This window comes from Bufo bufo, chromosome 4 (genome assembly GCF_905171765.1).
Source record: "Bufo bufo chromosome 4, aBufBuf1.1, whole genome shotgun sequence".
NCBI lineage: Eukaryota > Metazoa > Chordata > Amphibia > Anura > Bufonidae > Bufo > Bufo bufo.
The window spans coordinates 555,594,063-555,607,849 of NC_053392.1; positions in this window are offsets into that span (position 1 = coordinate 555,594,063).

Sequence of the window (13,787 nt, forward strand, 5' to 3'; positions counted from 1 at the left end):
AGGCTACTTTCACACTTGCGTTTGGAGCGGATCCGTCTGGTGTCTGCACAGACGGATCCGCTCCTATAATGCAAACGTTGGGATCCGTTCAGAACGGCTTCGTCTGCATTATATTTCAGAAAAAAATCTAAGTGTGATAGTCAGATGGATCCGTCCAGACTTTGCATTGAAAGTCAATGGGGGACGGATCCGTTTGAAATTGCACCATATTGTGTCAACTTCAAACGGATTCGTCCCCATGGACTTACATTGTAAGTCTGGACAGATCCGTTTGGCTCCACACGGCCAGGCGGACACCAGAACGCTGCAAGCTGCGTTCGGGTGTCCGCCTGCTGAGCGGAACGGAGGCCAAGCGGAGCCAGACTGAGGCATTCTGAGCCGCATCCACTCAGAATGCATTGGGGCTGTACGGATGCGTTCGGGGCCGCTTGGAGAGCCTTCAAACGGAACTCACAAGCGGAACCCCGAACGCAAGTGTGAAAGTAGCCTAAAAACAGAATCCCCTCCCCCCCCCCCTACAGTCATATTCCAGGTCATAGGTGCAGTGAATGCCACAGTGCCCCTCATGGCCTGTCCTGTTGCACATGTGCACAATCGTGACACTAGCTCTAATTAGTTCTCTATCTCGTTCCAGTTCTGAATTCACAGCTACACTGCTCTCAGTACTACAGTACAATATCCTACATGCTGCTGCTTTTGAGGGTGTGCTACAAAGAAAAGGGGAGAAGGGTCTCCTTTTTCTCTGTGTGCTGTATGGAAGACATCATAGCAGCTAGCCTTCACTCAGCTGAGGAAAAACCCCTTTAGGGAAGTACGGATGGAGTAGAGTTAACACTCCTGTTTTCTGAGATTTCTGAGTTGTGTTATTTAATCTAAGCAAACACCTTCAATTGCTTTTGTCTCAAGATAAAGCGATGAGTTAAGAAATTTGAGTTAAGAGCTAAGGCTACTTTCACACCTGCGTTCAGGTGTCCGCTCGTGAGCTCCGTTTGAAGGGGCTCACGAGCGGTCCTGAACGCAGCCGTCCAGCCCTGATGCATTCTCAGTGGAGGCGGATCCACTGAGAATGCATCCGCCTGCCAGCGCTCAGCCTCCGCTCCGCTCAGTGAGCGGACACCTGAACGCTGCTTGCAGCGTTCGGGTGTCCGCCTGGCCGTGCGGAGGCGAGCGGATCCGTCCAGACTTATAATGGAAGTCAATGGGGACGGATCCGCTTGAAGATGACACCATATGGCTCAATCTTCAAGCGGATCGGTCCCCCATTGACTTTCAATGTAAAGTCTGGACGGATCCGCTCAGGCTACTTTCACACTTAGAAATTTTTCTAAGTTATAATGCAGACGGATCCGTTCTGAACGGATGCAAACGTCTGCATTATAGGAGCGGATCCGTCTGATAAAACATCAGACGGATCCGCTCCGAACGCTAGTGTGAAAGTAGCCTAACCCTGCTACATCTGTATATACATTAAAGCCAGAATTCTAGATCGGGTCTTATACACAAGTAGTTGTTTTCTGCAAATAAATGTAAAAAAAAATAATTATGAGCTGGAAGACACAAGCAATGATGTGAATGAGACAAGTAGCCATTTTATTGGAATCATCAGCTGATGAGAAAATCTCTTTATGGGAACATAATGTATATGTACTGTACTTCAAAGAATGACTGCAATTGCTGTGCAGATAAATGACCAGTCAGATGAGAAGCATTTCCTGTGATCCCTTGTATTCATCAGAATGTGGAGACGGGTTTCATTTATTTCTTAAAACAGACAATGATTTACTATGGAAGTGGATGCACTAAGAAATGAATGCAATAGCTTCATGAGCTTGAGGTTGGTTTGCTCAGAAAGCTCTGTCCACGCACTGTATTTCTGGAATAATGGGCTCATAAACATATTACAGTAGATGGTTCTGGGAGGTTATGTGATCATATAATGGTAGCAGACAGAGTACTTACAAACGTCTGAGATACTAGAATATTCAGTTCTGATCTATAGACATCTGTCTCTTCCATCAGAAAATCAAAGCTGGGAATACATATTAAAGGCATTTTCATGGGAATAACTTCTTTTTATCTAATGCCTGCAGCCTGCCTCTGTTTATTAGAAAATTAATACTTACATGCTACCCACCTCTCAGGCCCCCGCCGTGTCTATGTTCTGATCCCTGCAGTGTTTACATCCCAAGCTGCATAGACGTGGTCACATACTTCACTGCAGCCAACAACTGGCTTCAGAAGTCCACAAGCATCACATCACCGCTGAAGCCAGTCATTGGCTGCAGAGAAGCATGTGGCCGTGGCCATGCAGCTCCAGGTGTGGGGACCGAAGCATGGACACAGCAGAGGCAGCATGGAGGACTGAAGCGATAGGCAGCAGGTAAATATTAATTTTCTGGTTCCAGAGGTAGGCTGTGGGTATCAGATTAAATGTAGTTATTCCAAGAAAACCCCTATAAAGGTCCCTTTACATGGGCCAAGAATTGGGGCAATCATCAAGCATGAGAGTTTGTATGAACTCTGGTTCCCAATAATGGCCCGGTCTAAAGCACTTGTTTGTTGGTTAGGGTGCTGGGAAGGGCTTTAAATATGGAACCCACTCACAAGCACAGCGGGCATCATTGCAGCGGGCCTCTGCTGTTTCAAACAGCAGAGGCCTGGGGCTAATGTCTGCAACTGGCAATAATGCCAATCAAAGGCATTTAACCCTTTAGATGCCATGGTCAAAAGTGACCACGGCAACTAAATGGATAACCGCAAGTAGAGCTTAGACTGTAGTTCTAGGGAACTACAGGTTAAGCAAAAATAAATCTGAGCACTGCCTATTGTAGCCTCCTAGAGGGGCTAAAAAGTTAAAAAAAGTAAAATAAAATTAAAAATATATATTCCTTAGAATAAAAAAAAAAAATACATAAACAATAAAAAAATATCATGGGCATCGCTGTGTCCGAAAACTTGTACTATTGAAATATAAAAATATTTATCCTATACGGTGAGAGGTGTAGCGGAAGAAAAAAATATGCAAATGGTTGATTCGCCATTTTTTCATCACTTCACTTACTCCAAAATTTTTTATAAAATGTGATAAAAAAAGTCACATACACACTCCAAAATGGAATCAATAAAAACTAAAGATCGTCCTGCAAAAAATGAGTCCCCACATAGCTCGGTAGAAGTAATTATAAAAAAAGCTATTGGGGGTCAGAATATGCCGATGAAAAAAAAAAAAAAAAAACCCGCCCCCCCGTATTAAATCACAAGAAAACCTATACAAATCTGGTATCTTTGTAATTGTACTTACCCAGAGAATGAAGGGCACAAGACAGTTTTGCATAGGGAGTGCCGGGACAAAACACATTAAACTGTGGCAAAAGTGCATTTTTTTTTCTTCTAATTATATGGAGTATTAAATGGTGGCATTAGAAAGTACAACTTGTCCCACTAAAAACAAGCCCTCATACGGCTATGTGAACTGAAAAATAAAAAAGTTATGGCTCTGTGAAGACAGGGAAGTACGGTAAAATTAAAAAAAATTAAAAAAATGAAAAAACCTCTGGGGATAGGTCATCAGTATAAAGCACTTTGAAAACGTGGCACATCAACAATAATTGTAACAATGGTTTGTCCCCATAGCTTTGTTAAAAAAGAGATTGTCATGTCCTATATGATGTCTGATTTTAAATTCTTACATTACTCATGGGATAACTCCTTTAAATGGGGCTAACCTGCAACCACTCACAGCCTATGGACAGGAGGGTGAAAATCTGCTGCACCTGAAATTCACCTGCATGAAAACCACATAAAATATGCACCCTCTCGTTTCCAATAGGAATCCATGGCGGTTGGTTGCACGCAGATTAGCCCCCTTGAGCGACAAATACGCGTTGGATTTACTGCATGTATTTTGCCTGTGTGAACATACCCTGACAGTTCTCTTTCTGTCTTTGCATCTCTCTCACTAGGACCGGCCTGTTGAGTGGTGGAGGAAGAATTCCCAATGTGCTGACAAAATGCTCCTCAGAGTCATCATTGACACAAACAATCAGATCATTTAGAGAAACAAGTAGCTGGCGGCAGTTCTGACATCCGGAGACGTCCATAACGGCTGCATTCATGGGCTTGTCACAACTCAAACCATCAGGGTGCCTGCACAGCGTGCAGGAAATCGCCAAGAAAACCACAGATTAAGATGCACATAAATATTCACCATTTACTGCACATGTTTTGGGCGGATTTGAAGTGCTTTTGCCGCAGATCTCACCCTTCAAATCCACACAGCAGGTCAATTTACGCACCTAAGGGGGAAAAAAACGTACCTGAGTTTTCTCCAATCTCCTACACTTTGCTGGTGCTGTATTACGCTGCAGTTTTTCTGCAAGAAATCCGCGTGGAAAAACGGCGTAATCTACACTGTGTGCAGCCACCCTTAGGACGGGTTTAGCCTCGGCTGCACGGAAAAGGGACATGTCCGTTCTACTCCGTCCTCGATCCTCAGAGCTGCCTCCCATTGAAACGAATGGGAGACAGAAAGACGCAGCTGCTGGTGGGTTTTCGCTGAAATTCTGGCGCAGTTGCACTCACCTAAATTATGCTGTAAAACCCGGGCCCTTAGAATTAGCCATACTCCAGCAGTCTTGACACAAAATACCTGTCTTTTAAACCCTGAAACTCAGTGGTTGACCTCCATATACTAAATTTGGACTCCTGCATAATGGAAACCGTCCGGATCCGTTATGCTGCTCATTGACTTCTATTATGACGGAATGCCTCTTAAAGGCTTCCGTGGTGCATGGCGTCATAGAATTCTGTTATATTCCGTGATAGCATAATCCATAACGGAATTGGCACAAAACCCGAACTTGAAGTTCACTCATCCCTATTCAGAACCCCAATCTCTGAGCCTACAATTGCCGTGGAGTCTACTGAGAACCTGCAAAAGAGGAGTACTATAAGCACCATCATTGCTTATGTCTATACACTGCTATCAAGATAATATTGCACTGTTCTATACTGTGGAACCTTGCTACTATTAGTACTACTACCCCTAGCATTCACTCAGTAAAGAGAGACTTTATTTATTACAACTAACAGGCCCGATTATTGTTTCCATTATCCATCGGACCTCCCTGGCACCCAGCAAATGATCCAACATCAAGGGCACCGCACCCCAACCACCACCAGGCACGAACGCTAATACCAGGATGTGCCCCCTCCAGTCACTGCACGGCCCTAGGGAGGCAAAACCCATCCTCCACTCGCTCATCCTGGGCCTCTGTATAGCCAGTAGATTGCTGATAAATGATAGATATCTGGGGTACAGCGTTCATTTTAGGATATGGTCAGATATCATAGTCCAGTATCAGAATAATTTCAGTGTGAGGCAAAATACTCACCCTGATACCTGGATGCAAAACGGCCATTAAAAACAGCCAGACGGTGAGAAAATGGATTAAAAAATGGTCAGTTTTTATGGCCATTTTTTCCCCTACTGTCGTGTGAATGTGGCCTTGAGATGGACTTTACAATCAGAGGAATAGTGATCTCTACTGTCGTCCATAGTGGCTAATAGAATACGGATATATAGGATTGAAGACACAAGGTTGGGGAGACGCTGAACATCTTCCTGTCATCCTGTCTTCCAGAATACAATACAAAATCCCATCACAGGTAACAGTGCCATCTGGTGGTAAGAAAATAAACTTCACTGCATACCAACCAAATTTTGTTTGACCATTTTTGTATACTTAATACAAAATCTGACAAGTTTTTTTGTAATATGGGAGCAGGGGATGAAATACTGCAGAATAAGTTGGAGCTACTACTTGCTAGTTTGAGAAAGTAGAGCGACAACTCCCAAATAACCTGTAATGGTGACTATATTCATTGCTACCTTGTTACCCAGCTATGGCTACAACGGTTGAGAGCAATGTTCAGCAAGTAGACAGATGAGGGACAAAATAAATAAATAAATAAATAAATAAATCAAGGATTTATGTTTTATAGCCCTATTATAATTAATACATACTGGGCCCAGATAAAAACCAATATGAGTGTGAAATCAGATTTAGTTTTTAGATAGAGAAGGAAAGAAGAATACTCTGCATGAGGGATAGGCAGAGCGCAATCAGGGGCAATTTACATAGACAGAGCAACAAATGGATGAAGAACATTGGGGGTCATTTACACAGGCCAGCGTTTTATATCGGTCTTTGTCGTCGTCGTCCCTGCGCTTGCTGAGAAAGAGCCTAATTTATGATGAGGCTCAGGCCTCATCATGAATTTGACGAACTGCTGGCAGTCCATGCACCTGGGCTAAAAACTACTGCAGCCGCTGACTGGAGTAGTTTTCACTCTACTTTTATGCTTGTTTTCAGGCGTAAAAGATAGTAAATGTGCTGGGCCCAATATCCTGGCCCAGCCTCCCGCCGTTTCCTTTCTGCAGCAGCCAAGTGGCGAGCACAGCACAAAAGAGCCCTTGCAACAATATATCGTCACAAGTGTGTCTAAAGTATAGGGTCTTGAGACTTTTTTATGCCAAAAACTGGTATAGAACCTGTTGTAAATGATCCCCATTGTCCTAAGATTGAAGTGAAGGGATTAGAACAGACATGGGGGGCTTAAGCAGTATGTTAAGGCTTCGGTTGCAAAACGTGCAACGCGCCGTCCCCCAGGGCCCCTATCGCGACCCCGGGGTTATAGGAATGCCGAGTGGTGTGGTGCGGCCTAAATGTCTCAGTGTCACAGTGCTTCTACCTGGATACAGGGGGACCCCAGGCTTTGGCTCCGAAGCATTAAAAAGGGGGAATAATTGAGGGATGAAGGAAAAATTACTTCCAGACCTTGTTGTGAAGTATAACGGCAGCTTTACTTGAATAAACGTTCATCCAAACGATTTGTAGGCTTTGTCTTGGTTCCAGCAGGCTTTGGCATAACCTGGCAGGCAAACTCAAATCTGCTTTCTCTCTTTCTCTGCTGTACTGACAGGATTGCTTAATTACTTGGCTTTCTTTCTTTGTGCTGCACTAAACTCTGCTTAAGTCTGGTTTCTGTACTTCTGATCTGCTCTGGTATCCTTGGATAGGGTGCCCTCGACTGTTATTCCCCTCCTGACACTCAGTAAAACTTATCTTCAGCCAAAGAACTCTTCCTCTTGCTGATTTCTCTTATTGTGGCCAAAAAACTATTTCTCGAGCCCCTATGGCTTCCAGACATCTTTCTTCATGGCCAGCAGAGCTTAGGGTGCTCTGGCTGGCGCAGGCACGCCTGAGTGTGTCCCACCTTGCTCCTCTGCTGTCTAGCTTAGAACTAGAACTAACTGGAAACTTCTGCCCCACCCTTCCGGCAGGAAGCAGGATTGGCCCACTTCTGCTCAAAGGGGGGAGAATGGAATGGCGAGTTCCATTCTAACTATAGCTCTGCTATACACGCTGCCACCTGCTGGTGAACCAGGCATATTACATGAACAAAACAGTTTCATAATAATCATAGTATTGCACAATGTAAAGGACCTGGAAATTAATACAAAGATGATATTTATGTTAGCCCATTAGAGACAGTTGCAGGTTGTAGTAATGGTAACACCACTCCGGGGTGTTACACACGTTTCTTCTATATAGTGAGAAATTCTCCCTTGTATATACCAAATGGATCAATAATTATCTGGATAAATCATGCAAAATGGCGCTAGCCATTTTAAGTATAAAATTCAGCACACTACAGAAGGAAACAGGGCAGGGAGGCTGAAGACGGTGGATCACATGACCCTGGCCAGCAGGCTTGCTCACAATGCTCAGCAGTCAGCCTGACAGCCAATCAGGAGGTAGGATACTGGCTAGTCTATCAGGCTGTATGTGAATCACAAACACTATTATTGGCTCAGCTACTGATGTGATGGGACGTAACCTCCCTGTCTGATAGACACCAGTTAGACACACAAGAGATTTTAGGATGTTGCAGGGACAGTGTAGGGATTGTGAAGAAGATACATTAAGATTAATTACTAGGTAGAAGGTCAGGTTATTAGGGACAGGATAGATTCAGGGTGAGTTAGTGATTTGTATCTCAGGGTAGGTTCACACAGTTTTGGAGGAGGTTTTGAGGCAGATTTTCCCGTAGGTTTTTCAGCCGAAGCCAGAAGTGGATTCAGCAGGAAGGAGAAGTACACTGCTCAAAAAAATAAAGGGAACACTTAAACAACACAATGTAACTCCAAGTCAATCACACTTCTGTGAAATCAAACTGTCCACTTAGGAAGCAACACTGAGTGACAATCAATTTCACATGCTGTTGTGCAAATGGGATAGACAACAGGTGGAAATTATAGGCAATTAGCAAGACACCCCCAATAAAGGAGTGGTTCTGCAGGTGGTGACCTGACCACTTCTCAGTTCCTATGCTTCCTGGCTGATGTTTTGGTCACTTTTGAATGCTGCCGGTGCTTTCACTCTAGTGGTAGCATGAGACGGAGTCTACAACCCACACAAGTGGCTCAGGTAGTGCAGCTTATCCAGGATGGCACATCAATGCGAGCTGTGGCAAGAAGGTTTGCTGTGTCTGTCAGCGTAGTGTCCAGAGCATGGAGGCGCTACCAGGAGACAGGCCAGTACATCAGGAGACGTGGAGGAGGCCGTAGGAGGGCAACAACCCAGCAGCAGGACCGCTACCTCCGCCTTTGTGCAAGGAGGAACAGGAGGAGCACTGCCAGAGCCCTGCAAAATGACCTCCAGCAGGCCACAAATGTGCATGTGTCTGCTCAAACGGTCAGAAACAGACTCCATGAGGGTGATATGAGGGCCCAATGTCCACAGGTGGGGGTTGTGCTTACAGCCCAACACCGTGCAGGACGTTTGGCATTTGCCAGAAAACACCAAGATTGGCAAATTCGCCACTGGCGCCCTGTGCTCTTCACAGATAAAAGCAGGTTCACACTGAGCACATGTGACAGACGTGACAGAGTCTTGAGACGCCATGGAGAACGTTCTGATACCTGCAACATCCTCCAGCATGACCGGTTTGGCATTAGGTCAGTAATGGTGTGGGGTGGCATTTCTTTGGAGGGCCGCACAGCCCTCCATGTGCTCGCCAGAGGTAGCCTGACTGCCATTAGGTACCGAGATGAGATACTCAGACCCCTTGTGAGACCATATGCTGGTGCGGTTGGCCCTGGGTTCCTCCTAATGCAAGACAATGCTAGACCTCATGTGGCTGGAGTGTGTCAGCAGTTCCTGCGAGACGAAGGCATTGATGCTATGGACTGGCCCGCCCGTTCCCCAGACCTGAATCCAATTGAGCACATCTGGGACATCACGTCTCGCTCTATCCACCAACGTCACGTTGCACCACAGACTGTCCAGGAGTTGGCAGATGCTTTAGTCCAGATCTGGGAGGAGATCCCTCAGGAGACCGTCCGCCACCTCATCAGGAGCATGCACAGGCGTTGTAGGGAGGTCATACAGGCACGTGGAGGCCACACACTACTGAGCCTCATTTTGACTTGTTTTAAGGACATTACATCAAAGTTGGATCAGCCTGTAGTGTGTTTTTCCGCTTTAATTTTGAGGGTGACTCCAAATCCAGACCTCCATGGGTTAAAATTTTTTATTTCCATTTTTTTTTTTTGGTGTGATTTTGTTGTCAGCACATTCAACTATGTAAAGAACAAAGTATTTCAGAAGAATATTTAATTAATTCAGATCTAGGATGTGTTATTTTTGTGTTCCCTTTATTTTTTTGAGCAGTGTATAAGTCCGTGCTTTGTATTTCTGATTCCTTTGAAATCCACTTCTGCCTTTGGGTGCATTTACACAAACGTATGTATTTTGTGATCCCCAAAAGATATGGTTGACATCTGTGTGACGTCCATGTTGCATCTGATTTTTTGCTGAACCATTGTAACAATGCCTCTTCTTTTCTGCAAGACGGACAAGAATAGGACGCTTGATCTTTTTTGCGGGGCGGAATGGACAAACGGATGCGGACAGCACGCAATGTGCAGCCCCATTGAAATGACTAGGTCTGCAAAAAATGTAGATTGCATGCGGAGCAAAAAATGCTGTCGTGTGAATGGGGCCTTTGGCTGAAAGACCAGGGAAATCTACCTCAAAACCTCCTCCAAAAAACTTGGCTGCAGTTGCGTATGTCAGGATATTTTGCCAGTATATACACCAAAAACGATGTGAACAGAGTCTGTCTTATAGATGTGTCATTTTATAATATCGCAGAGGGATTTGGGAAGGCTGGAGGGTTGGACTTAGAAATGGCAAATGAAGTTCAATGTACATAAATGCAAGGTTATGTAGCTGGGGCAAACGTATAGAGGTTTTCCATTAAAAAAAACATTTATCACCTATGCATAGGCAATAAATGTATTATCATTGGGGGCCCAACCTCTGGAGCCCTAACCGATCATGAGAACAGGGGTCTCAGAGCCCCCTGTGTGAATGGAGCAGCAGTTCACATGTGTGACCACCGTGCCATTTTTGGAGATACCAAGATACAGCTCTCAGCTATCTACCTCAGTCCCATAGACAGAGATGAGCAGTACCGATCCATTCACACAGGGAACTCAGGGACCCCTGGTATTATGATTAGTGGGGACCCCAGCAGTCAGGCTCCCAGCAATGGATCGGTGTCTTTTTTTCAACCTCATCAATCATGTAACTGAACATTTTTTTTTTTTCATTTTCAGTTAGTTATAACTTTTTTTCACTGTAGTTGTATGAGATTTTGTTGTATTTTATGTAGGTGCCATGTTTTGGTACTGTACTGTACATATTTACTCAATTTGAAAAAACAAAAACAGCATTTTTATAGACAATTAGTAAGGCATTTCCTTAAGTTGCTGGAAAGACAATTTTTACAGGCAGCGATTGTACTCCGCAGGAACCTCCCTCTGGTTGTTCCATAAAACTAAGTGACTATTTCCATTATTACCAATGGCAAATGATAGGAGAGAGGGAGTACAGATTGTGTCCCATGAAAAATATTCTGCAGTTTCCAAAGCAGCCCCTGTATCTCAATACTTTTGTAATTCCATGAAATAAAAAATAAAATAAAAAAAGTAAGTATCTGTGCAGCGCATAGTGAATATATATTTTTCTTATTTCTCGGTCTACCTTGCTGAGCTGGACGCACATGCTCAGTTCCATTCTTTAACTGCCTCCTGAGCTGTGATAGGGAGAAAACTGCACCTCCTGAGCCGCAGCAGAAAGTACACACCCACTGAGCTGCCAGCTTGATATAAATCCAGCAGAGAAATGGAGCAATGGATGAGAAGATCTCTGGATCCATCTGAGGTAAAGGGCTGGTTTAAAGCGAACCTTTCACCTGGATTTCACTTAATAAACTATTACCAGTACCTTATAGATTATGCTCATTCTGTTTCAATGCATTCTTGTGCCGCTTTCCTGGGATGTATATTCATGAAAAAATCGCCTTATAAAGTACTCTTCTCCAGCTCCTGAAGTCACGCTAGAAGTCAAGGGGGTAGCCCTTCCTTCACTCCGGGCTGTAACTCCCCTGCCCTAACCCCTCCTCTAAGCAGTGTAACTGACACCCGGCTCAGTTTCCGGGACCGCGCTTGTACAGGCGGCGCATGCGCCGTCGGCCTCAGTAGCAGCGCGATCCCGTAACTGAATCACGCATGCACCGTCCGTCCCTGATGCCTGCCTGTCTTCTGTTCCTCAGGCCGATGCGCCGCCTGTACAACCGCGGTCCCGGCGACTGAGCCGGGTGTCAGTTACACTGCTTAGAGGAGGGGTTAGGGCAGGGGAGTTACAGCCCGGAGTGAGGGAAGGGCTACCCCCTTGACTTCTAGCGTGACTTCAGGAGCTGGAGACAAGGACTTTATAAGTCGTTTTTTTCATCAATATACATCCCAGGAAAGCGGGACAAGAATGCATTGAAACAGAATGAGGATAATCTATAAGGTACTGGTAATAGTTTATTAAGTGAAATCCAGGTGAAAGGTTCGCTTTAACTTTGTTAGAAAGAGAATATCAGGCACTATATGATATCTGATTTTCATTTCTTCACATTAATCATGAAATAACACCTTTAAAAGCATCAATTTACCCCTTCTGTTTTGGCTCCTGTAGAAATAGCCTGTACTTGGTTAAACATATGGCCTACTGTATCTCTCTGTAGCAGTTTTTTTAATTTTATTTAAAGGGTATATCCATCTTGACAGCAATAACCCTGGGAATAAATGTGTTCTGATGAATATGACCAACAAACCATAAAATCGCATACAAAATACAAAGTATATTGATGCGTTTTTGGTGCATTTCCCTTTAGAAGGATTGCTTGACCCTGCAGATTATAAAGATACAAAAACCGCATGCAAAACGCAGTTCATACTGATGCGGTTTTGATGCGGTTTCCTTCAGAATGATGTTCTGACCTTGCAGTCTTCTCCAAGAACTGTTTTTAAAGTGTATTAGCTATACGGGAAGTAATATTTATAATCATTATCTTCATTTAAGTATGTTTTAATTATGAATTGTAACATAAAGTCAGTAACAATCAAATCCATTCCACATATTGGGTTAAGCACAAAAAAGTGCAATTGTAGGTGGGACAACACCATTTATAAGGAGTGAGAATCCACTCACTCGGTGGCCACTGAGGAGTAAGCGTAAGACCCTGAAACGCGTCTGGCATTACAGAGTGAGCGTGGATTCACAAAAAAGAAAAAAGAACAAAGAAGCCGGATACCAGAAGTTTCAAGTGTATGAGATTTACCTCTAGAACCGGAGTTACAGCCGCACAGTAGTGACGTCACCTAAGCGTCCGTCCGGAACCCCAGACAACCAGGTCACGTGGGACGCCACGCTCGGCCGCGTACGGCCACCTGGGAAGCCAGCGCTGCGGTCAGGCAGCAAGGAGGGGTAAGACCGGGATATCACAAGCGGCAAGATACTGTAAGTAACCGGAGGCCAGTCTCAGCGTGCACAACTTGTACGCATCTCTGTATATTCATAATACCGGACACTGGTACACAACCATTACTACTGCTCTATCGGATTTGGCCATAGTGCTATTATTATATCATTGCCCCAACATAATTGGCTGCAGTGCCATATCTATACATTGGTACTGTATAATTAAGACTATTGATCGGGACATTTGGTCATAGTACCACTATCATAAGAGTCTGATTGGGACATTGCTTGCACGAATTTTGCGCTGCTATAATCGCACCTACAGCTGTATTATATTGTGTAGGATTGCTGCATGTTACATATTATATGTATTTTTATGTATGTTTTATATATATTTTAGGGGTTTGTTTTTAGAGTATTAAAATACTACTTAATCATCCATCTAGTGCTTCCCTTTTGAGTGTGCCCCCTCATTTTTGCATACATTTTTATTACTACAATGAATCTGAAATTAAAAATGAAGCAACTTTGTAAATTACCTTGAAGAAAAATATCCTCTTGCTTTGGGTCTACAACTTCTATGCAACTCTCAATCCCTCTCCATGGTTACAGACTACAAACAAACTCTGTGTTGTCAGATCTCATACTTCCTTCTATTAGTCCCCTAAAGTCTTGCTAACTTATTCAGTTACCTAGCAAGAAGTAGGTGATTCATGGAAAGGAGTATGACTGCAGGATCAGATTACACAGGGTTTGTCTGTAGTCTGTAACCATGGAGACACATTGGAGCTGTAGAGGCAAAAACAGAAAAATATTTGTAATCCCGAACATTTACAAAGTGACTACATTTTGTTTGAGTTTGGATGCAATAAAAGCAGTAAAAATTATTTGTTGTGAAAGTTGACA